Below are 25,792 nucleotides of genomic sequence, written 5' to 3' on the forward strand. Positions count from 1 at the left end.
TTCTAAAATTTAGAGATTCGTATATAATAAATTTATAAAATAAAATATGTAGATGGTGAATTTTTATTATTCTCAAATCTAATATTCGTGTATTCGATGCCATTAAGCATTTTTATATTAACGGTTAAAATAAAAATAAAAAAGTAAAATGGGATTTGAAAATAATGTTTACAAATAAAGTAAATAAATATAAATAATTTAGATGGTAAGAGCCGTGTAAATAAAAGTTTTAGAACGACGACACGGTCAAGAGATGACATGCCGACGAGATTTTGCTCTTTCGATTCTAATAAAACGCGAGCCGTTTATTGTGTAATTTAGTTTCTCGCAAACATTTTTGTCGTATTCTCAATGGCAACTCTCGCTCTGATATACGACCACCCGAACATCTACCTGCCAGCAGAAAGAGAACTCGAATTCTATATACAACTCTCTACCATCATCATCACCATCATCAACATCCTTCTTCATCTTTCTCTTTCTTTCTTTCTTTCTTTCTTTGTTTATTTCCTCGCAACGGCATCATCCACCAAAGGCATGTAGACATCGTGTCGGCATCCCAAGTGCCCAAGAGGTGTGGAATTGGCTCTCCACTCTTACACTGACCGCTTGCTCACAAGAATTATAAAGAGCATTCGTTATTTTTAACTTTTATGTTCATCCAATTAGCACCAGCCAACAATATTTTTTACTTGGGCACACTCTCTTCAGGTGTCACACGATAACAAGATATTAAAATTATAACTAAATAAATATTTTTACACTCCCTTAAATTATTACGTAAATCATTGCACATATCTCACAACTTATAATTGAAAAAAAAGTCTAAAGCAACCCCAGCGCATAAACTTTCGCCCAACCGACAGCCTATATATATTTAACAATAATCGGCAATGTTTGACATGCCGTAATTTCAACTCGATATCTCCCTCCCCCTTTCCCTCCTTTTTTCTCTCTCTCTCTTTTTCTGTTTCTCCCGTTATGGCCAACACCTGTGCCACCTGCCAAATTAATAACAGACAAGTTTGTCCATGGGTTATTATGTGGTCTGACCGCAGACAAACGGCGTTATGGAACTGTCGAAAACTCATGCCCAAAAAATATAAATGTGTCGTACTATTATTGTCCAATGACAACGATTATTAGCAATATGTTTGTCATTATTCATTTTGTTAAATTAAAAGCCGAAAGTTAAGTAATAGATCGGAGTTCTTCTAAAAGAAATTACAGGACTCACCTGCACGGCTAACAGCTGACTCGACGACATGATGCCGGCGTACCCGCCCACGACACACGACATTGTTTGTTCTAGAGCTGTCTTATCCGGGGCATTAGTTGTACTTAGACTCTCGTTAATCACTCAACCAATCGACTAAGATTTTGACACACATCGATCTCTGTGAGCTGCTTGATGATCTTCTCTAACTGGGGTTGAGAATAATCCACACACATAAATAAATAAATATATATATACGTATTTGTGGTATGTGTATGTATGTATTTACAGTCTGACCCGCATCTCGTATACACTCTGATGCTACGATTAGACACTGGATCTACTGCAGATACCCCAGGCTAATCCAGACTCCAACTGGAAACAAGAAGATGCTTTATGGTTAACTTGAATTACTCCTTTTCTCTCTCACAAGATTTATTATTAAGTTCTTCGTAACAAGCACTTGGTTATAATTGAATTTTTTTCTTTTGTAAATAAAAAAAATAAAAGAAATAAATAAATAAAAAATAACAAGGATGAAAAAAATTTTTTAATTTAGTTGCGACAAATTTAAAAGCTGTTCGAGTTAAAATAGATTTGGGTTTTGGTTTTATTATACTGCATTCGTCACGTTAATTTAAAATTATAATGACGAGGGTGCGTGGCAGCAAAATAATGGTAAAAAATCAAATATTAAAAATAAAATGTAATATAGCCGCGGTGGAGGGAATAGTGGAATAGAACGGATGGAATAGAAGAGATTTTTTGAGTTGAGTTGCCACTGCAAAGAACATACGACACGAGAACGACACTGAATGGATAATAGAAGTGTAATTGATCGTCAGTTACAGCTATCACGCGGGACGCATTTAACGGCATGGCCGAGGCTGATAGGATTTTCATTGAACGTGGGATCCCGCGCGTGGCTCAAAACCGATTAATCCATGATCCTTTCCACTGTGGTTGGATTATTGTTAAAGCCGATAACTTTGCATAAAATTCACGCCAGTGTGCATCTATTTCTCTGTGCGCCCACTAACCCTCTGTACACACACCCATCTGAGTGTTATAAAACACCCAATTATATTAGCCTTGCTGCGGGTATTTAAACAGAGTTTTAAATTAAATAGAAAAGTGAAGACAAAAAATAAAATCCCAAAAGAAAGTCGTGCAGAAGAAGTGGATAGGGAAAATGTTAAAAAAGATTGAGCGAAGAAAATAAAAAAAAATACGTGCGACAGACGAGATCATTTGTAGCGACACTACCACTGCACACCACACACACACACCCATGCACACACCCTTTTAAATTGTACACGATGAAGAACTATACTTTGACTGAGTATTTACGCTCACAGATCTCGTTACTGCGCGAGCGTGTGCATTTATTTTTCTCTTTTATCTTTACTTTCTTCGTCATTCTTTCTTTAACTCCTCAGTACTGTACACACTCTCTTTATGGCGCAGTACATAACACACCGCACGTTGCCGGAAGACCCCTTTCACTTTCGTGTGGTTTTAAAAAAAAAAAGGAAAAAAAGTGTAAGCTGAACTTGGAGTTTGAGAGAAGAAGAACGAGCAGGGGACTGCAATGCACATTTATCAAGGGCAAACTAACGTAACATTAGTGTAGTTAATTAGACAAACACCCTGACACCGGGTTTCACACACGCACGCCCTCTGGTTCATTTTTTCGGGCATACTTAATATTTTTTTATTTCCATTCTCTCGCCTTAAGTTAATTCTCCAATGGCTGGTAATCATGTCGCTTTTCATCTTTGAAGGAAGGAGTGAGCCCGACTTGACAGCAGGGCCAAAACCGAATAAGAACACAGCGAGAGACGAATTGGGTTTTAAAAAAATTCTCTTGAGTTAAAAAATAAAAAAATATGTATAATATTAAGGGAGAGAAAAAAACAACGAGTGAGTCGGCATGAACAGCGCCCACAAAGAAGTAGCATATGTCTTTAATTTTTGACACATGAATTTCTTAAGGACAAATTTGAAACTTTTGAGTTGGTTAAATTATTAGTACTAATTACAAATGATATACAGAGCTGGAGCTAATGACGACGAATCACGACCACCAACATTTTAAAAGCCAATGCCAACTGCCTTCATTTTTTTACGGTATCTAATAATAACACCATTCTCAGAAAGTATACAAAGGGTGATAAAAAAATTAAAAACCGCTACGAATTTTAGTATACACCTGAACGATGACGAGACGAATCGAGTTAATTATTAGATGAACATGTGGGAATTAACTGATGATAGGATTCTATTGATTTCCAGCAACACCACCGTTTTAATTATACCCGAATACGTATGGATGTGCGTACGTGTGTGTATAGTGAATAAAAAGCAAAAAACTAATATAGGTATGGTATATAGAAGGCGAGTTCTTTAGAATGAATAAGGTGAACGAATTGGATATATCCGATATTAAGTGTACAAGGTGAATGAACGCAGTGATGAGAAATCTTTTGTATAACATTTCAGTCAAAGCTTTTAAGAGCACCGGAGGGACTGAATCCGTCGTCGTATTCCTGGACGTTTTTTAATTATTTTCATCAGAGTACCAAGTTCAAAGACGTAATGTTGAAGCCGAATCACCTAATTAAGACTCTATGTCCCTATAATAATAACTTTCGGGAGATGAAGTCGCAGTAAATTTGTTATAAACTTCCCAATGGGACTATAATTCCCACATGTGTATGTAGATAGATCTTTAAGGTAATACATTATTCTTTAAAACGTTAAATTGCTGATGACGTGGGATATATGCTCGTGATATGTTTGAAAATACTTTGGCTTTGTAACGTAAGCTCACATATTCAGCAAACTCGATTCGTAGTGACATATCTCCTGCGGTGAAGCTGATTGCCTCCTCATTTTGTGAACTTATTGCTTTTCACGTCAATTTGTCATTTCGTTCGTAAGCTTAACAGAAAGCCACTTGATGGGACTTTGCTCTATAGTTTACACTACTTCTACTACCATAGTTATATACATACATATAGATATATACAGAGAAATTTACTACTACGGTTCTATTGCCTCAACTCATCCACTCGCGTTGATCTCTCAGTTGGCTCTGCCTTTCTCGCGTTTGTCCAGCGAAATTGCTTCCGACGTTTTCTCTCGCTTTACGAAATTACCTTTAAACTCGGAAATTGCATTTATACCATTTTGTACATTTTCCAATGACTGCAGCCAACATGTCCGACATTCTTTTTACTACGGATAAATATTATCATAATAAATATTTATGTTCGCTCAAGTATTCAAATTAAATAAATAAATAGTGTTATTCATTATGCATCATTGAGTGTATTTTTGATGCATCATTAAATGAAATTTATTATAACTTATTATTTTCAGCTATGGAAAATATATTTTTATATTATAGTATATAGTGAGAATCCAGAGAATGAAAAATAAATAAATAAAATTTGTTGTTCATTGAAACGAGCTTAATCGGTTGATCGACAACAACGGAAAAAAGATAACAAACCGTAACGCGGAGCGAATAACCACAAGATGTGTCATTCTGTTGAATCGTTGAATGTCTTTTACGCCGTTTGGGAATCATTGATCAGTGCGGTGGACGAAATGCCGAAAACACATATCGACGACGAAAAAGCAACCGTGGGTCTCAGCGCGCGTCTTTCTCTTACAAAGATTGCAGCTTTCCTGAACTAATTGGGGATTGAATGGAAAGAGGATGCGAGGATACAGAAAGACCGGCGCGTTCGGGATATGAGCGAGTCGGCTGTCTTTCAGCTCAGGTGTGTGCCTATAGTTGGGTAGCGAGACACATAAAGGATGTGTCGCTCAAGAGAATAATCAAACTCGGTATTCTTGGCTTTTCGTCCTGATTTGTTACACACCAAAATCGTCGATCGCAAAGAGTAGAAATGTGTAATGGTGTCTCATTGATGTCATTTCTCTCGTACCTGTCACGCTTGACCCGACGAATTGCCTTTTTAAACATAAAAGTGAATTGCTTTCAGATATATCATCAAAGATATATACTATATATCTAATGAAATAGAATAAAAGTTATAATAAAACACCCGGAAGATTCATAAAAATCTAAAAGATCATAAAAAAAGTTATTCCTTTTAAGGAGATGGCATTACAGTGCGGTAGGTCTTAAACTCCATTATAATAAACGATTTCAATAACTTAAGTTTAGTGACCGATCACTAAAACTATTTTCAAGTGCTTTGTCGGTTTAAACCGTGCCCAAAAATAGTTATGTATATATATGGACGAAAGTCCACCAGACACTTTTGGCGAAGCCAAACATTATTGGTCACAATAACGGCAAGAGCAATTACTTTTTACTACTGGCATGGCTTCATTCGCGAAACCCAGATGGAACGCCTGAGGAGTATTTTCTGAAAGTCCCCTACAGCATTGCTACTGCCAACCGGGTGACCGCAGATTTATTTCCCAGCCCGTGCCAAATTCCCTCATAAAATACCGAGAGCTTTGTTTGTACTTAGAGGCTGAGTCCAGGTCAATATTGCGAAAAGGGTTCTCGATAAATCGACGAGGGTCGTTTTAAGTGCAAAAGTCAAAACCTCTCCTCTTTCTCTCCATTTTTGAATATAGAGATCACTAGAGCAGCGATGTCATCTCGAGTTTCCGAATTCTAATTAAAAATTACCCATTAAATGGAGCCATTCAATGCATCTCTAGCATATGCTGGCTCAAAAGCTCACATGTACATTTACATTTTCATCACAAATTGGAAAGATTTAAAAGGCCTTTTATATCTATCTATATATTTTGTACATATATTGGTTAGATGTTTCAGATAGTTAAACGTATCTCTCTGGCGTACTAGATGCACGTTTGCCGCTGGTATATCAAAGCAAAACTCGTATCCAATGAAACTGATGCACTCAAAACCACTCATTTCTCTCTTCTCTCTTCCCTTACTCCCTACTCAGCACTTCAATACACTAATCTTGATAGTGTATATTTACAATATACATGCATTCCTACATATATTTTTGAGTGGTAACGTTTTATGTTCAACAGACCGCCTACCTACTTGAAAAAAGATACTAGTTATGTACAATATTATGTGTAATAGTCCCGGGATGTGTAGGAACATCAGGCCAAAGCACTCTTGCAGTGTGTGATATGTTTAAATGAACACCGGCCGAAACACATATCACTGCCATGGCTTGCTACACTACATGTTATATACACGAGATACCACTGCGATTGCGGCCCGTGTCTTGAGAACTTCAGGCACACGCTGATGCTCATTATGTCCTGTACAACACGCATTGCACACCAGTTCCAACTGGCTGTCAACCTCATCAGCTGTATACTTCGACATTTGAGCAGCCTTTCTTTTCAATTTATTGAACCATCAGATAAATTAAACAACACTTTCAGTCATCATATTTTATTATCATCAATGAAAGCTCTTTTGTGTTGATATTAATTCAAATATTTTTGTCAAGTAAATTGGACAATTTATCGATGGTAAAAGTGAACACAATTGAAATAATTTAAATATTATGAGGCAATATTTTTTAGCAACTCAACAAAATATTATATGTAGATCATTTTTTTCAGCCTGGTGTATAATACTTGCGACTCATATTTCTTAGCGAATAATATTCATTCGTTTCATTTTTTAGTTTTATGTTTTTTGCACTTTCATATTCTCTTTTCCAAGTATATGCATATTATATATATTGTAGAGCATTTTGCGACCTCATACACTCAACATAAAGTATGAGCTACTTCAGGAATACAAGCAGATTGCTGTTCACGAGCACACATTGTGACTATAGTATATTACATACATCGAGATGACTAAGGTACTTTTTAAAAGTCTGAGACAAAAGTTTATGCGTTTTTGAATAGGTGAGAATAAAATACTATTTAAATTTCAACATCTTCTTCACAGTTCTTTTTGTCATCACCTATAATGCATCAATACTCAACTTGGTATATAGCTCCAATAGGTCAATAGGGAAACTCGAAAGTATTTACTTTCAGTGTTTGTTTGCTGACAAGAGTGTAAATAGTCGGAGCCGTTTTTTAAATTTTTATTTTCAAACTCATTATATGAACTATTCAACAAAAGCATCTGTTTATTTCGTGTTGAAGAGCGTCGAATGACAGAACTAGCACTTACTAAATTTACTTTATTATCAATAATTAAACAGGAAAGAGTAAATTTTAAGGTTGAGAAGGAAACAGCAGAAAGTATTATGACGTTTTTATTTTCCATTCGATAATGTAATCATGTGAAATGAACTTGTATCGATTTCGTTGTTTATTAACTTATTTTAGTCCGACCTATATTAAATTTTTAGCTTTATTACTAAAAAAAAAAAAATAACATATAATTGATAAAATCATTTATATTCACTTCCAGTTCCTAAATAACTCTGCGCTTAAATCCATTCTATTTCAGATAGATTACAAAAGGATCTGAGAGAAATTGGCAAAGTGCCCTCGGCCCGGACGTTGTGTGACGCTTTTTAATTTCATCCAATCGTGCCGGAAATGGAAAAAGTCCGTCGAGAATAGCATCTGGATCCCACACCTCACCCCACTGACAGTCTTCAATCCTGATGCATCAGAGAATTACGGTAGCTGCCTTGTTTTCATTTTTTTATAAAATTTATATATATATATATATATATATATATATATATATATATATATATATATATATCTATACAAATACAGCAATAGAACGTCCAGCCTTAAATTCAGCAGACGTTTCTTCTTTTTTTTTCATTGACATTATTTGTCACCTGTCCTGAGAGAGCGAATACATAGCAACGCCTTTTAGTTGATTCACTTGCGTGTGGTCTTGACATCTGGCGTCACGGTCTCTAGCAAAATCAGTTTCAAAATTTTGTCCTATATGTATTTTATATATATCTATATATATATTATAGCGATCTGCTCACAATGACATCGACGAGTGGCATGTCTACGAAGCAAAAGTCATTCTTGGCTTGTGTTCACGCTCGAATGGCTATACTGTCCCTTGTCTATATTCCATTACTCACCCATATATATGTACATACATATATATGTGTGTGTGTGTATCTATGTATACTTCCTCACCGTCGATCCCATCATCTTGCTTCGCATTATCCTCCATTTCCGCTATCTCGTCCTCAAGCTTGAGAGCATCAACAAGACACACGCGAACAAGAAAAAACAAACATCGTATACATTGAGGATAAGCAGTGAGCAGACTAGACCAGTACCCAAGTTGATCGATGGGATTTTGCGGATGTTAAAATAAAATAGAGTATTATAACAAAAGTACACGAGAATTTTAATCCTATTTCTTGGTAAATTCGATCGACATAAATAAGCCATTTCAAAAACAGAGTGCTTCATTATTAGGATAATATGATTAAACTTGTTAATCGGCTTATAAAATATCTCTATACTGCACCACTATTTACTTTTTATCTCATTCACTTTAAGTGTATGCTATACTTTTTAAATAATCGATTCCCGCTTGAAAAACATCCGTGGAAGCTGTATGACCTCTTTGTTGGATAAGAGAACTAAGTGGCTCAACCCGACGGGATAGGGTTTGCATAGCAGTCTCGCTTCGCCTGACGCTGATTTCCTTTCCACACTTGGCTGTACACACTAAGACACCATCCTGTACAATGTAACCCTCCTCGCAATCATCTGTCACGCAAAATAATGAGTAACTAATTAAGTATTTACTTAGGATCCAATTGCCGATTTAATCTTCTGGATAATCCATTATATCTACCTCGCGCTCGTAACCATTTTATGGCTTTATCTAACATTCCTTTATTACAATCTTCTCCTTTTCTAACACACAGTTTACCCACATTTTACTCCTGTGTTATTTTCATTGTCGTTTTGGTCGACAACCAACGAATGTCTCCTCGTTTCGTGAGATTGCACTAACAGTGCCGGAGCGCAATACTCCTGTGCGCTTTTCCTAGCAAACATTTACCCTTCTCGCGAACAAAACCCAAGCACGGTAACAGTTGTAGAGCATACAGACACACAAACTCGATTTCATTTCTTTGTCTAACTCCTATCTCTACCCTTTACATCTACACGCACACACACTTACATACACACCTAAAACTGACAGTAGGTTTTGTGCAGTTCTACTTTTGCGTTTGATAAAACAAACTCGTACAGTCCCAATTTACTGATATATATAAAAGCTGAGCAAACGTGTGTGTACGTGTGTTATTCGTCGGATGAATTCAAACAGAATTCATTCACGTGTAAAAAAGAAAATACAAACAATTACATCAGGGAGATTGAAAAAAATAAAAGATAAGCTTTCGATCAGCATCTCTGGCTCATATCATATGCTCTAACTGTCGCATCCTAATTTAATAGTAGCAGCCAGCCGTAACAGCAGCATATCCTATCCTGTAATACAGCTCTTCTACTTGTGTGTCCGGAACATTAACATACTTTCCAGTTTCCGAGCAGAAACGGGCGGTAGCGCCGACATCATAGCAAGTGCGGCTGGTTGGTTGCTTGCTCAACCCTCACACTCGTTAGAATCCTCATCTACTACTACGACCAAAAATCCAGCTCAACTCCATCCACTGGGGTGTACACATCGTGAAAAAGCTTTCATGGAGCTTGAACGTGTGAGCTGCAACTGTACCCGTTAAATCTGGCTATTCTATATCCCACTCTAAACTTAAATAACCCTTTAATAAGGACATCACGTCTACAGTTGGACGCGCATATCAACCATTTCGGGATTTAATATGCTTTATTCACGGGATGATAAAAATATAAAATTATCACGGTCTTAGTAAAACTACCCTTATTTTAGCTTTCTTTACTTTTTGACGCAAGTTTTTCTCTGCCGGAATAAGCTCGAATACGACCGCAAGTTTCTCTAGGTATATTAGAGGGGTTTATGCTTATGTAAAGAAAATACTGGGACGTGTGAAAGGGTTGCTAAATAAAATAAATTGAGTATTCGAATCACGTGCGTTTTCGGGTAAGTGTACTGAGGGTGGATGGCAATAAGGGTAGATGTGGATTTTACGAGGTTTGGGAGAAATGATTCGGGGAATGTGAATACTTGTTTCTATAGATATATCGATCTAAGTGAGTAACTGTGTGCGTATGTGTGTGGATAAGTAAGAGTTAAGAGAAAAGCAAAAGGAAATACTCTGGAGACAAGACATATCAAAGAACGCTCTTTACCGTGACTTAGATGTGATGTTGCGCATCTCGTGTTTCTCCCTACACTTTCGTGGATATGTACATGGATAGATGTAGATATAGATATATAATATATACCAAATAGATATCCCATCCCATTCTCTCTACACGCTACACTACTGTTTTGTACTGAAGAAACAGAAAGCGCCGGTGGGCATATGTGATGCTGTCGGGCATGCCGGTTATTGCGCGTCACGTTATGAAATTCGGTCGAAATCGTAGTATGATATCTATATACCCTCGGGTATATTACCCATACCTTTTATACTACTGCTAGCATCATCCGGAGCCCTCTCTGATCCGAGATACAGATACAGATACATGTTCTTTCGTATTCTCGCGAGTTTAAAGAAATGGCTGACGTTGTATACTGAAAAACGTCACGAATATTCTTTTCATTTATAAATAAAAGATGGATGAAAAGTATCGTATAAGCGAAAATTTTATTTTACTTTGGCTTACTGCCACCGAGAAATTGCTGTCCAGCACAAATGCCCAAGGATTATTTCTTTTGAATTTTTTTAAAAGCCGAGAGAGCTAGCTAATATCTATATAATTTCAACTATGTGCTACAAAAAGACATAAAACTAATAAAAGCCCGTTAATTTGTTTTTTACATTTAAATTCTTCTTTTTATTAATCCTCATACATGGGTTCGTATATTTGTGCGCATGTGTGTGTGTATTTTGTCAATGTAATTCAACGAATTTTATGTTAATTCAAAAATATTAGTACTCGTATGGTCTTGGTATAAGTTTTCCAGGATTTGCTGGTATAGGAGAGGACGCACCATAAATCGTGGTTGGAAATTCTTGGCTGATCATAAAATTTTGTTAACTTTTACGAGCTGGGTCGAGGCGGTATAATAGCTGGCAAAGCTTCCGGAACTATTTTTTACACTGCTTCGAATTTTAATGCCAAAAAAATACCGGACCATTTTTTTACAATCTTCACTTTTGTTGGAACCTATGAACCAGAGTATACCCAGCAATAAATAATCATTTTATAGTATCTAAATACATTTTTTTTTAACCGGAGGTTATACTAATTAACGAAAAATGTAAGGTATTAGAGTTTAAAAATTTAAAAAGTTAGAAATTTAAAAAGTCAGTAGAAAATATAGTTTTCACTGGGGCAATAGGCTTAAACTAATCCAGGTATATGTAACTTTTTATAGTAAGACCCAGGGGGGATGACGTTTATGGTCGCTGTACAGTGTACAGTGTGGGAATTTTGTATCGAACATTAAAGGGCAACAATGGATTGGAAAAGAGAAAGATGTAGGCTTTGAAGAAGATGAGAAAGAGACGGAAGATTTGAAGGGACTTTACAACCCAGAAGGAATGGCTCCAAGGTTTAGTATAGTTATAGGTATATGTATAGTATATCTATATCTATATACATAAATACAGAAGGAAGGTAGATTCCAATGGCACACAAACGGAGCAGTGGGCTTGAGTGGCCACAAACAAAAATACAAAGAAACCTAAAAATATGTCAAACGGTCCAGGTCCTTCTCGACCTTTTACTTTCTAGAACAGGCAATGACTACATGCTGTCTTCAAAATTATTCGTTAGATCTCAACAATTCCTGCATTTCAAGTATTTCAACGCCCTTTTTCACCATTCACTGTTCATATGATTCAAAGAAATAAAAACGTTTTAAATAAATAAATCACATGATTTTGTCACTTTTTAATTTCATTCACACTACATAAACTTCACTCTGCCTTAATAAAAAAATAAAAAAAAAATATTATTCTAAAAATAAATGTCTCTTGGTATATTTTCGTTTAATTATCTGAAATTATTAAGTAGAAACGAACCGTAAATAAATAAATCTCGTATGACGTATGACATGCTTTGAATACTTGACACACCTAGTAAGACCGTTCGGAAGCTATTTGAATTGTCCTCGAGATTGTCCTGAGCGACAGGAGAACAAAAAATATAAAACATCTGAGCATAGGGGGATTTGAATGAAGCAGAGCAGGAGACGATCAATCCCCTCGTCGGAGGATTGATCGTATCTCAGGATATCTTAAGATTCCGCGATATGGTGAATAATAATAACGGGGAGTGTATATGTCGTTGTAAATGCATTGTTATATCGAGCATTGTTATGGTTCCAAGCCACAAAATCTTAAAACACTTATGCCGTTTCATTCGTCACAAACAACATCTCCGTTCTTTACTCTTACAGACAATCCCTTAATGATGACTCGTATACTTTTTTATGCTCTTAAATATTTGTATCTCAACACGCGATATACCACCAGCTCAAATTCAAATTATCATAAAAAAATAAAGTAATAAATACATGTATACTTTGATTGTCATGTTGCTATTGACACAATCTCATGAGGATTAAATGTAAATAGCCTTTTGTATGCATATATATTTATATGTATTTGCGATAAAAAATACCGATACCATATATATGATACATATAAAATATAATAAATGATTCCTGTTATATAAATCCCATCGTGAGGTTATTAAATGGAAATTTTATCTCAAGATTTTATTACAATTTAGATTTAGTTTACGATGAAATTCAATCCCGACTTAATAGTATGTCGTGCATTTAAATATTCCCTTAATACAAGTTACTGATATGCAATAAAGTAATATAGTATAATACAGTTCAAATCACAAAATAAATTTAATGAATATAAGTTATTGTTTGTTTTCTTTTTAAATAAAGAAATACAACGGGTTGAGCCAGTGCTCATCTACTTTGAACTCTTACAAAACAAATACAAGTCTCAAAGTCGGATCGATAGCGTCCTCTGTCCGTGTAACGTTACACTGTGAGAAAAAAATCCCACACCTCTTACTCAGCTCTCACGATGATCCATCCACACGATCAGCAGCGCCGATGATCTAACGCTATTTTACCCCGCGTCGATAAATCAGTTGGCTCAGTGATAAGTCGATAATGTAAACGATCTAATTCATAACACCATAAATACTGTCATTAGCTATATACACTCAGCGCTCATGATAATTAAAAGGATCAACCAATAGTATTTCACGGATAATAATCTAAATTCAGCAATATCCGAAATTCGTAACAGCAAGTTATATTGTTACTGCTACTGTTGTTGTTGTTGTTTTGTTGTTGTTTTAGCAGTATTGCCACATCAACACAAATTAATAATGAAGATTCAGCATTGGTCTGGACAAACATACCAAACAACGCCGACGTAATCGACTGTTGAATTAAAATCTATGCGTTTGGTGACCGTATGAATATAAACAGCCATGGGTTAACGAGGAATAGCGTCGGAGTAGAGTAGCACAGACCGTCCAAGATACATATGTATATGGTTTTAGAGCATTGCGTATATTATATGCAATAGGGCACCACATGTCGCGGGCAACCAGTAAACCCAACGCCAACAGTAGTAATAATAATCATAATAATGGTACAACAACTAGCCTTACTCAGAACCCTCTTTGCCTCTGCAGTACATCTCTGACTAACAGTTTGTACCAAACGGCATAAATAAGACCGGCTGGTTAATAATCTTATTTAGCTAACGGAGCTCTGTGCGCAACCTCTAACGGAGTAATCGCAATTTGCTTAAATCTCACAACCCAGAGTACTACAGAGTACAGCGAGGGCTATAAACTCTTTCTCTCACTTACGCTCACTCTCACTTTCTCTCGATCCAAGGTAGGGTGGAAGTGTAGGTGGATGTGTAGGTATATGTGTATGTATAGTTATCCCCATCTCACTTATACCTCGCGTTATATTCTATACATAGTCCTTTGCTCGCGCAAGCCTGATGCAGCCCTCGCAACAGCCTCAGGGCGATTAATGAATTTATGGTAGCTGGTTGGGACGGTACGTTCGCTTTACTACCAGGATTCGGCGCCTCCGGCTATAAACTAGACTTGCCAACCTGTGAATCTAACCACTGGGTTTCAAACTACACAGACACCGGCCTACACCAGCCTATGAGCTCGCTGGCTCATATGTGTAACTTGTTTTCACGTTCTTGACCTTCCTCTCGAGCTATTTATTGGCTGAATTTAACAACCGCCTCCAACACCGTCAACTCACCACACTGACCAACAAATTTTATTACTTTTGGCTTTTAAAATCCATCAATTTATTATTCTGACGTTAATTAACATCTACCATAACACGTCGATTCCACTTGGAATATTAAATTTTCGTCAACAAATAATATAACGTATTTATCAGTACTGAGAGCAATGACATTAATAGATGAAAATATCGGAATTAATGTAGAGTCTAGACACTCCGAATATAGAGAATTAATTTTTTATTGAGTAATAATAATACCCGATGGTTGTTATCCAGTCATTATAATTATTAATTCATGGTATTGACAAATTTATTTGTTTAATTAACAAAATCGTTAAAGTTGAAATAATGTTCCTTGACAAAATTATTTTTAGTATTAAAACGTTTAAATATTAAATCCATGTCGACTCGAGAAGCTGTTTCACTGTTGATAGGAATTGGCGAGAACGTTGCACTCCAACGGTCACATGTAAATTTTTTATTACCGACTCTGCCCACCAAGAGAATGTTGTTTTCAGCCATCCAATAAACCGACTAATTCTATTGCGGTGAAAAACATGGCTCGCGGTGCTGGTCGAGTAAAAAAAAAATACAACAATAAAAAAAAATAATCTGTTTATCCTATTGCCTGCTCAGTACAGTTCAAGTGAGGGTGGCAAGAGGGCCAGGGGGTTGTTTCCCAGGGATTAAGTGGCAATTAGTGATCCAGCAGTTTTCGATGTACAAAATTCCACGGTCTAAAATCCCCTCGTAATGATAGAAAATTTATATAGATATATATAGATTTTTTTATCGTGTTGTAGTAATGCCTCTCTACTAACTGTAAGTAATTATTTGAGCTTAAATAATTTATTTGGTAAAAGCAGTGTAAACTGAAACTATAACTTAATGGAAAGGTATATCTAACAGGTGTATCAATAACTAGTATGTAAAAGTGATTGTAGAGCACACGTGTGTGTAAGTTAACTATATACATATCATAGATATATATGCGGTGCTATAAATAACTAAGGCAACGTGTTACCGATCCCCTTGTTCCTGTGAACGTTCAAGTAGGCCTGTCAAGCCTTCGAGATCGCGGAACCTAGGGCAGCACACAGAGCACCGGCTTGACAGTATGTTATACTGTGTATAGAGTGTATGGAATACGTGTGCTTCGATGTATCGATTGTGCGAAAGCAAACTGTGTCACTGTGGTTTATGCAAAATACCGTTATCGATGTACTAGCCTATCGTTTGGCAAGTCAACACTAGTGCTGCTGCTACCACCACTGACGACTAACTCTACGAAATCTAGATCCTGTCTACAGATTTGTCCTCATCCCATTATCTACAGCGACATACCAGTTACTCTACTGTACTGTGCTATTCTATACTATGTTATGCTATAGATACATCCATAGACACATACATATGCACACGTTCGGTTTACTTTTCTTCAAACCGAATTCAGCAAAATTATATCCGGAACTGGGAAATTGAATTTTCACATTTTTCAATATGTGTTTAGCGGTCCAATATAAATTTAGTTTAAATGACTGGATTTTTTTTTAATACTCGATTGGAATTGTTAAACTGGATTCGTGTATGCCGTATTGTTTTAAAGCTCCTTCAATATCCAAATGTTATTTTTTTGTCATTGCTTTTAGTTATTGTTTTTTTGTTATTTCTACTTGTTTGTTCTTTCAACGGAGACGAAGAAGCTGCTACTGCTGGTGGTAGTACTGCTTCTGTAGTTTTTCTTTTATTCTCGAGCTAGTCTTCCTCATCCGTAGACTCAAACCGCCCCCGGACGTCTTTTAGACAAAGAAACTATTAGAGCTCCTTCAACTGGCGTCCATCCAACGCCCAAGTTTACTTTTCTATTCAATGATCAAAGAACTCGTCAGTGTGTGTCTTTTTCAGATACTATCCAGGTCGTACATTGTTAGGAAATGATAAAATGTTGTTCTCCAGGATTTTTATCAATACTTTTTATTATTTTAAACGACGATAAATATTTAACGACGATAGAATAAATAATTGTAATATACAGAGTTATACTGGTGTATATACATTAAAAATTTATTTTTCTGTATACTTTATATCTGTATTCAGAAACGAACAAAATAAAGTAAAAGACATTTAAAATCTATCGAATATCGTAACTGAACAGATGTTTGCCTGGAGTTTCACGTTAACATTGATTAAAATGCAAGGCGCGGCAACCCGTGAAATGAAAAAGCAACAGCACGAGCAAATTGCGCCATTGGCTCTCTTTCCTTCTCGAACCCACTCACTTGTACAGCCGCTACCGTCGCCGTTGTTGTTGTACCTTTCGCGTCGCAGTGTCACGCCAAGAAGCGCCGAATATCATCCGGATTAAGCGATAGAAACGGCATCCGGATCGAGTTTGTGTATCCAATTGAAATTTTATTTCCAATAAAAATAAGCCAAAGTCAGCAAGAGAAGCTGTACGCGGATAATGAAATTTTATTCTATAAACAACGGTAATAAAATAACACATTTTTAATCTAAATAATAAACAGGTGTACGGATGAAAATGATAAAATATATAAGGCAAGTTTGCTATCGATTATTGATTGTATGGATAGAAATAAAATGTAGATGTCAATGTGTGCAGACAAACCAGATGGTACCCAAAGACATTTTTTAAGCAAGCTAAGCACACGCCAGAGCATCAGTACCACCAGCAGTAGTGCCAGTACAACCTTGATATTGCATGTAGGTCACATCTTTCACGCTCGTTCGGATACTTGAGCACGTATTCCGGACTTGTAAACAGTCTTCAACCCTGAAATTGATGTCGCGCGAGACGCTAGGGTGAATCCAATGTGAATCAACATTTATTTTTTCATCGAGATTCATTCGGGCCTTCTCCCTTTTCAGTCCACAGACGATGAGATGCCGTAACCGTTCTCATAAATTTCTGAACCATTACAACCTTGCAAATGAACGAAATGCAAAAAATGAGTGCTTCGGTAAAAGCTTGAGTCCAACGAAAAAAAAAAGGAAAAAAAAGATTTTAACAAACCGGGGTAATACTGGTATTGTTTTCCCGTCGCAACCGAAGCAAACTGCGATGCCGATTTACAATTCTACAACCCTCAGAAATATCGACATTCACTACCAACGAAACCTCCTGCATATGCAAGACTTACATTTCCGACACTGTTTTTTTTTTTTATTTTTATCTTTTTTTTTATTCCTTTATTTTTGGCTCTTATTCCAGCTCTAGCAGTTGGTGGAAAATCAACATTTCACAAACACCCAGACTCTATCTCGGTAAACTCTCTGGGGAAAACAATGATGACTGGCATGTTGTAATAGCAGGAGTGGCAGTAGCTGTAGTAGTAATAGTAAACGGTAATAGTTGTGCTGGTGAATTCCATCCAGAATTAAAAACAATGAAAAGGGTAATCAAAACAAAAGATATCAGAGCATAAGTTCTTCGACCAGCAATTGTGCAAACTAACGTCTTCGGTCCAATGAATATCAGCGCTGTACTTGTGTACAACTATATACTAATGGACGTTTCTCTCTCGCGTAGAAATCTCTAGTGTAGTAGAGTGAACAGAGGAGATTCAAGAACATATCCCTTCGGACCTGACTAGCGCGTTATCTGCACGAAGAGATTCATCCCGTTCCAGAGAATGACGACTACCAGGACGAGACGGAGCTCTACGTCGATCTGCCGGTTCTAGTGTGCAGCTGGTTTGCGATTCAGTATTCCCAGTGCAGCATGGAAATGGAATCAAAGTCAAGTTGGAACTGGCTGAACCACTCCAGGCATGACTTCCTTCAAATCGTAGTAGATACTACATTCTGGCTTTTCCTTTTCCTCTATTCCTTCCCATCCCTCTTCTTCCTCTAGTCGTGGTGTCTCTCATACCAGTCCAAGTAGTCGTACTCTGATACTACTCCTTCAGTTGGATATTCGCCAGGCCACTATCGATGGGGCATAAACTTAATTTTGCTCTACGCTATTCGACTACCGAATGAACGACTTAACCATCAGACCAGTCGATGGATATTTATTACGGGGCGCATCGATAATCCGATAGGTCGATTGCCAATTATTTCTATTCAACAGCCGGTCTAGATTATTTGAGCTAAGTACACAAGATATTTTATGTACTGTGCAGTTTAAGTCAACAACCTATAGATACAGTTATGCTCTCCTCGTCAATAATTTATCAGGAACGAGTAAGGCAATATTAGCCTACATCGCGATTGTCTAACTCTCATTGGGTTTATTCTAGTATCTAGGGTAAACTATTCCCAGCAACTAATACTTTAATGAATTATAAATTTCACTTAGAAAAATACATTTATAAATACAAAGGATTTGAGCTTTTTAATATCACACACGTGAAATGTAGATGTAATTTCATGCAAATATTTATTTAATGCAAATTGGACGGCGCACTGTAATAACATACTTCTCTGGGTATTTGTCGGTAGACTGGAGAGTATATACTCTACATAATCCACGATGCTCTTTGCTTCTGTAGAGCCTTTGATCCTGAAGATAATTAGGTGGATCTACTATGACAAGCGAGAATAAAATATATTATCATTATCATCATCATTTCTGAATAAGGATTACATACAATGCAATGCGTATAAAAATCCATCTGAATGTTGTATAACAATATAAGTAGTATTCTCGGCTTCAATCTGGCTAAAGAAGCTTTTCACATTTATATTTATATCTCAATATTATTATCTGGTTGTTGACGAATACCAGAAAATTTGTAGATAACGAGTACTGAAATCCGGTTTACTTGAACTTATTATTTTTTTCTGCTTCACTTTAATACTGTTATTATTATTGCTGTTGCTATTACGTGTCTATGTATATATTTTGATGCAGGCAACGTAAATAAATAAATATCCTATGGGCTCTGATATTGAAATTGAATATAAAGGATGATGATATTATCGAGTGTCTTTCAAGACGTTGTGAGATTATGAGGATTTATGAATATGCATGATTTGTACAAGGTATAGAGTCAGTGGCACACAACATCAATTAAGGCTTGTGTATCTTATCCATAACTTTAGTGTATGTATATACAAGGTAACCCCGATGTACATTCAACCATTGATAAACCTCGTCTTGTCGTTTTGTGTGCATATTGTCCTATGAAAATTTAATCGACTACTGCATTGGCAAACGTATTCTACGAATTTCCATAGAAATTATGCAACAGAATATATAGATGTAGATACAGATATAGATAGAGATATCGATTCAAATTTTCTCACTTGTATACTCTCAAGCGCTAGACCGAAATATATTTTTATAGGAATGAAAAAAATCTATAACAATTAAAAATAGTACAGTTGGGTCGAAATACAATTTCTATGATTGATTTGAAAACGTCACCAACAAATCAAACTCTACTGCGTACTTTATCTTTCTTTTTCATTGGAAATAAATATTTAGATTCGATATCCTGTGTTTATAACTGTATGAACAATTTAACTTAAAAAACGATGGACAATATTTTATAAATATATAAATATATATATATATATATATATATATATATATATATATATATATATATATATATATATATTAGGGTAGTCCGTTTGGAACGACTATTTTTTTTTCACTCCCACTTCAAAATATTGTTATAGACATTGAAAAAAAATTTCCTAAAAGTTTCAGCTCTTAATTTTAATTTTAAATACCTTACATTTGATTTTGAAGTTTTCCCATTTAAAATAGATAGGGAAGTTATGATTTTTTTTTTAATTCTCTATAGCTCAGCATTTCAAATCATTGGATCGCCGTTCGGGGCATTTTGTAGATAATTTAATATCCTTCAAAAGTTTTCTAAGTAATTTTACTGAGATTCTAATTGTTTTTTCTGTGTTGATTCTGAAAATCATTTTTTGATAATAAAATCCGTAATCACTCCGAATTCACTCCCAATTTTTTACAGTATATTGAATTTTAAAAAAAACAAAATACTTGGTTTTGTTGGTTGCAATATTTAGAGACAGCTGTTTTAATGAGCTCTTGGAAAAAATACAGCCGGATAATACGACACATTTAGTAAATTTCTCGGTAAAACTTTATTTTATTACTGCTTGAAATAACATAAAAATCCAGTAGCTTTCATATTCCGCCATCTGCATTCTCTCTATTTTCACTTTAAAACGGTCCTTAAGACAAATACTATAGAAGCGAACAAAATGAAACTCTGTCGAGTATTTTGCGCGTTATATACATTAATATCCTCGAAAACACCTCAGTTAATAATATATATCACGAAGGAAAACTTAATATTACAGTGTCGCGTGTATATATAAACAAATGATAAAAAATATAAAAAAAAAGAACTTTTGTAATGTTTATATATTTATTCTGAAAAAGTTTCACATAAAACATAGCTCATATAAAACTCTCGCAAGTGGGAAATAAAGACACTCTATACGCGTCAAAACGATCTACTGGGGTGTTATTCCCTCGGTGGTAAGTTTTAAAAAAAGTAAAACAAAAAATTTGAAATAATTTATTAATGCGATCGGTGAGCGTACCCCATTTGGTTTCCATGTGTTATATACCCCCCGGTGTGTTCAGTGAAACCCACACGCCCATTCCATTATTACCACTTTGGGACGCGACAAATATATAAATGCAAACTCCCTGGTGGCAAAGTCGATGGACTTCTCCAGGGCTAAAACTGAGTACCAGTCAAAACCCAAGAGACCATTATAACCAGGCCTACAAAGAGCATCCAGTTAATAGATATAGATATATATGATCCTCAATTTTCTTCATATATAGATATATATATTTTCATATCAAATATCTTGATCTGTATGATAATGGCAGTAGCTATTAAGACCCTTGACTAAACAGTAAGTCTAGTCAGACAATGAGATATCACTAGGTTTTTTTTTTAACGATGATAGGTGTGCGGTGTGTGTAAGTTGGAATGCGTAGGGTCGCATAACCCACCGAGGGGTGTAGAATCGCGAGCAGGGGTAAAACAGCCTGGAGTTGGTGCCGCTGGGGTTGACGGTGCGCGATTCCCCGGTGAGAGAGACACGCCCTGTAGGTCGATACCGGAACGCATCCATAGGTCTACTATCTTTCACTTCCTCTCTCATTTCTCCACCGTATTCCTGCATCTCTATTCCTCAACTTCCGTTCATCTATACCCTTCATCCCCGACGCAGCACGATCATCATCCAACTGCCACGTGTACATTTTTTATTTATTTTTTTTTAATTTTATTGTTGTTGTTTATTTATTTTCCCGTCGCTCTCTTACTTCCAATGGTGTTCTTTTGACGTTCTTTAAGTTAGGAGTAAAGCTATCCAATTTTTAAAAAAACCACCGGTCCCCACAAGCTTCCATCCCTCGTTGGCCGTCGGTTTCAGCTGACGTTCGTTCGATGAATAGTGTAATCACATGGAAGCGTTGTACGATCGAGTTATTGCTCATTCATGAATTCAATTTTTTTTTATTTTTAAACTTTCCCGAATTCAATTGTAATTTAATTCTCTTTTAACATTGTATAATATTAATTATACTTGCTATTAAATTCACTGGAAATTTAATTATTGAAACGTTTTGTTTTACATGAGTGCGTTAATTTGGTTAAATTAAACAATGTGTTTGAATGAAAATTTATTATGATTTCTCTTACGACTATAACACGCATTTCTTTTTTTTCAACTAACGTTGAATAATAATAATTATTATTATTATAATAATGAAACGATGTTTTATTTAAAAAATATGAATGCGTTGTATAATAATAGGTTTGTTATACTTAAAATATTCATTAAAATAAAAACAAATTTATGATAATAAAGTTTTTAATTTAGATTGTTCTTGACTAAGTATAATTTATACTTTTTCAGCATCAGTGTGACAGACAATGGATATTGAATTTAGCAAGATGATAAAGCATCTCATTCTCAAGTGGTTACTTTAGAATTATTATCATACTCATATCCAAAAACTTTTCAGACGTCTACTGCTATCAACCAAAACGAGTGAACGAATGAACGAGCGAGCGAGCAAGCGAAGGAACCAACCCTACCGCCTGCATATCCCTGCCACCCTCGTGAATACGAAGAAAATGGACCAACTACAGGCCTGCCTCGAGAATTTTAATTACTCGAGCGGCAGAATGCGATTAAACAAAAGAAACGAAGAGCAATGTAGTGAAAACCTTGGGACAAGGGAGCCAACCGACTGAATAAGAACATTTTGAATTTCTCGGACTGACGTTTTTTCTTCGGGATTTTATGTATGCGTGAAAGTATTATTTAAACTCGGAATTAACACGATTTTCAAAAAGATAATACTATTAAATCTACTTAATCTATTATTTTTTTTTTTCATTTGTATATATGCTTATTTAGGTTAAATAGAAACAGCTATAATTAGCAATCGATATATTTTACATACCTTAATGCGTTAATAATAGAACAAACAATTTAATTATACTATTAGCTCGATTGATATAATTATTTGTCGTTAATTGCCCATTACCTTTATAATTGGAACTCTAATTTTATCGCTTTGTTTCGGATGCTAATGAGAATTATATAATTTACGGATGCTAAAATTGACCAAAAATAATCAATGTTAAAAAACGTCCATGTTTTATAGTTTAAAAATAAAATAAAGGAACGAAGGACACGATCTGAAGATTAAATGCCTATTCATTTCTATGCGCTGGCATTTTTTCAAAAGACTTGTCGAAATCTTTGAGGCTTCCAAGCATCCAACGGATGCCTCAATTTTGGTCAGGAACGTCGGTTAAGACATTCTATAGAATTCTAGACTTATGGCTCAATACTGAGAAAAAAATAATTCCTTTCATATTAAAATTAAAAAAGGTAAGTGTAGCCAAAACCAAGTTAACAAAATCAAATGCAAGTCCAATAAGTGAAAAACGTCAAAATCAGACCCGGGTAGATTCAAAAAAATGATTACGTTTCATCCAATTATAAAAAAACTCAAACTCATCAAACAAAATCGACCTTTGAAAAAAACTTTCATTCTCTATATGCAAGAATGAAAAAAAATATAAGAAAGTCACGAAAAAAATTTTTTTCGTTAATATTTGTGTATAATGTATACTTAAAATAGGAATGCATTTACTATTAAGAAAAAAATTATTTTCCTATTATTTGCAAAAATTTGAGTAAACATCGTCTGCCTAATTTACTCTACAATATGATTTTCTCTTCCATACAGGAATCATTTATGAAAAAAATAAAAATGACTCCATTTTGATCCTCTATTCCCGAATGGAGATGAATAGCAATTATTTATACAAAGCTTTTGAACTGTCCATTCTTCAATTAAATAAACAAAAAATAGTCCAACAATTTATTGGAGTTTTCTTTAAAAACGTAAGAAAATATTCTTTTGAAAAATCTAATGGCATTATCTTGTATTTCTTATACTATTTATTAAACCTTATCTCTTGATTCCTCGTCGTTTTCATTCTTCGTATACGTTACTACTGTCTCTTGGCATTGTGTACTCCAGATGCCATTTACAAACAAAATCCCAGCAGTCGAGTGACCTTACTACATGGATTTTCAGCGTATAAAGAGCAAGATTATGCGTATATATACATTCAGATGAAATAAACATATAGTATGTAAAGCTTGATTCTATTATAGAGGTAAATGGATAATAAAGGCTGAAAAATATAAATATATATATATATATATATATATATATATATAGCAAGTAAATACCATAAGTATGTATCCTGAATGGTGAATGCACTGGCTCAGTCTAACTGACTTTAAGCAGCAAAAAATCTAAAAATATATGTGTATAAATATATACAATAACAAACCCGAGATGAGAAAGAAGAGAATGATAAAGTTGAAAGAAAACTTGTCCACCAAATTGGATTCCCAAGACAGGTATAAGCATACGTACAACCAGACCCAGACGATCTACGTTTATTAAAGACTGCGAGTTGAGTAAAGGATCTTGTTCGGAATATATTCCATATTGCCAGAAACTCGTTAGTCAAATTAAATTGAATATAAAGCTCATGCATTCAATGATAAACTAATGAAAATCGACAAATAAAATAACTTTTAACACAAATAAAATAAAGTTATGGTAAAAAAAAGGTTTCTAGTACCATAAAAGCAAAGGTAACTAATGGAAATTCACAATTTGCAGAGAATGGTCCTTGAATTTAAACGTATAGTAGGTTTGGTACACACTGATGTGTACTATACACATAATCGACGTACTCTCCCGGTTCGAGTTGTACATATGTAGGCTTCAACATCAAGTTCTTTGTGAAAGGCAAACGTAAAACTCGTCGTTCGATTTGGTGCCAATACCGTAACTGCCTCCCGACCCGCCCAACAACTCATTCTCTCCTCATCTCTTGTATTTTCCATACAGCCATTTGCCTCCATTATTCGGTGCGACGTGAAATCGGGAAATAAAATTGTAAAGCGAACCTATGACGAGTGCCAGTAGTATACAATGAAGACTGTTTACATCACCAAGGGCATTAAATATACGCGCACTCGGCACGTATGTGAGCAGAGAGTATATCATAGTAAATGCAAGTACTCTATTCTTTCCTGTCATACTTTTCGAGCAAAGTGAAAATGCATAATAAGCAGGTCTATGTACATGTATATATAAATGTATGGATGTAGAGTTATATATTTTTTATATGAATGCATATCTGCATACGTCAAATACCAACGCAGCTGTCCGCCGGTCTGCTATTTTCATAAAACTCACGGAATTTCTTCATTTTTTAACATTAATAAATCGATTCCACGTGGAATCCATGAATTCATGAATAAAAAAGTACAAGAATTAATATTGGAACAGTTGTAAAAATTTTTAATGCAAAAGAATAAAAAATTAAAGCTTGTAATTGTTATTTGTTGAAATGGAGTTTTAAAAGAAGTTTAACAGAGACAGTAGTTTCGTGTTCGACTTCATATAGATCATCTCTTTTTTCTTGTTCTTTAATTTTTCTTTTTTTGTTTTTAGTTTTTTATTTTTACCAACAACGACGTGGGCACCAAACTCAAAGAACGTTTCTTGAAAAAAGTTGCCTCTTACGGGACTAACTGTGCTGTTGATAAAAGTTAGATGAAAAGTCCAATCGTGTGTAAGGGCCATTAGACGGAAAAAGCTTTAGCGTTGCTAGAGGTCGGGTGTTAGAGCTTCTACGGCATATCATCTTACCCTCTACCAGCTTGCCAGATCTTGTAGAAGATCT

At 35.3% G+C, this 25,792-nt stretch overlaps 1 long non-coding RNA gene across 2 annotated transcripts in view; it reads right to left on the reverse strand.

Moving 5' to 3' along the window:
* Positions 1-1,258: 1,258 nt before the first annotated feature.
* Positions 1,259-25,792, reverse strand: part of LOC103580714 (uncharacterized) — an 83,694-nt gene continuing 59,160 nt past the window's right edge. For both annotated transcript variants that reach the window (XR_549607.2, XR_549606.3), the window contains exon 4: positions 1,259-1,591. This is a non-coding gene — a long non-coding RNA (uncharacterized LOC103580714). The remainder of the gene's footprint in view (positions 1,592-25,792) is intronic.

This window comes from Microplitis demolitor, chromosome 3, assembly GCF_026212275.2.
Source record: "Microplitis demolitor isolate Queensland-Clemson2020A chromosome 3, iyMicDemo2.1a, whole genome shotgun sequence".
Taxonomy (NCBI): domain Eukaryota; kingdom Metazoa; phylum Arthropoda; class Insecta; order Hymenoptera; family Braconidae; genus Microplitis; species Microplitis demolitor.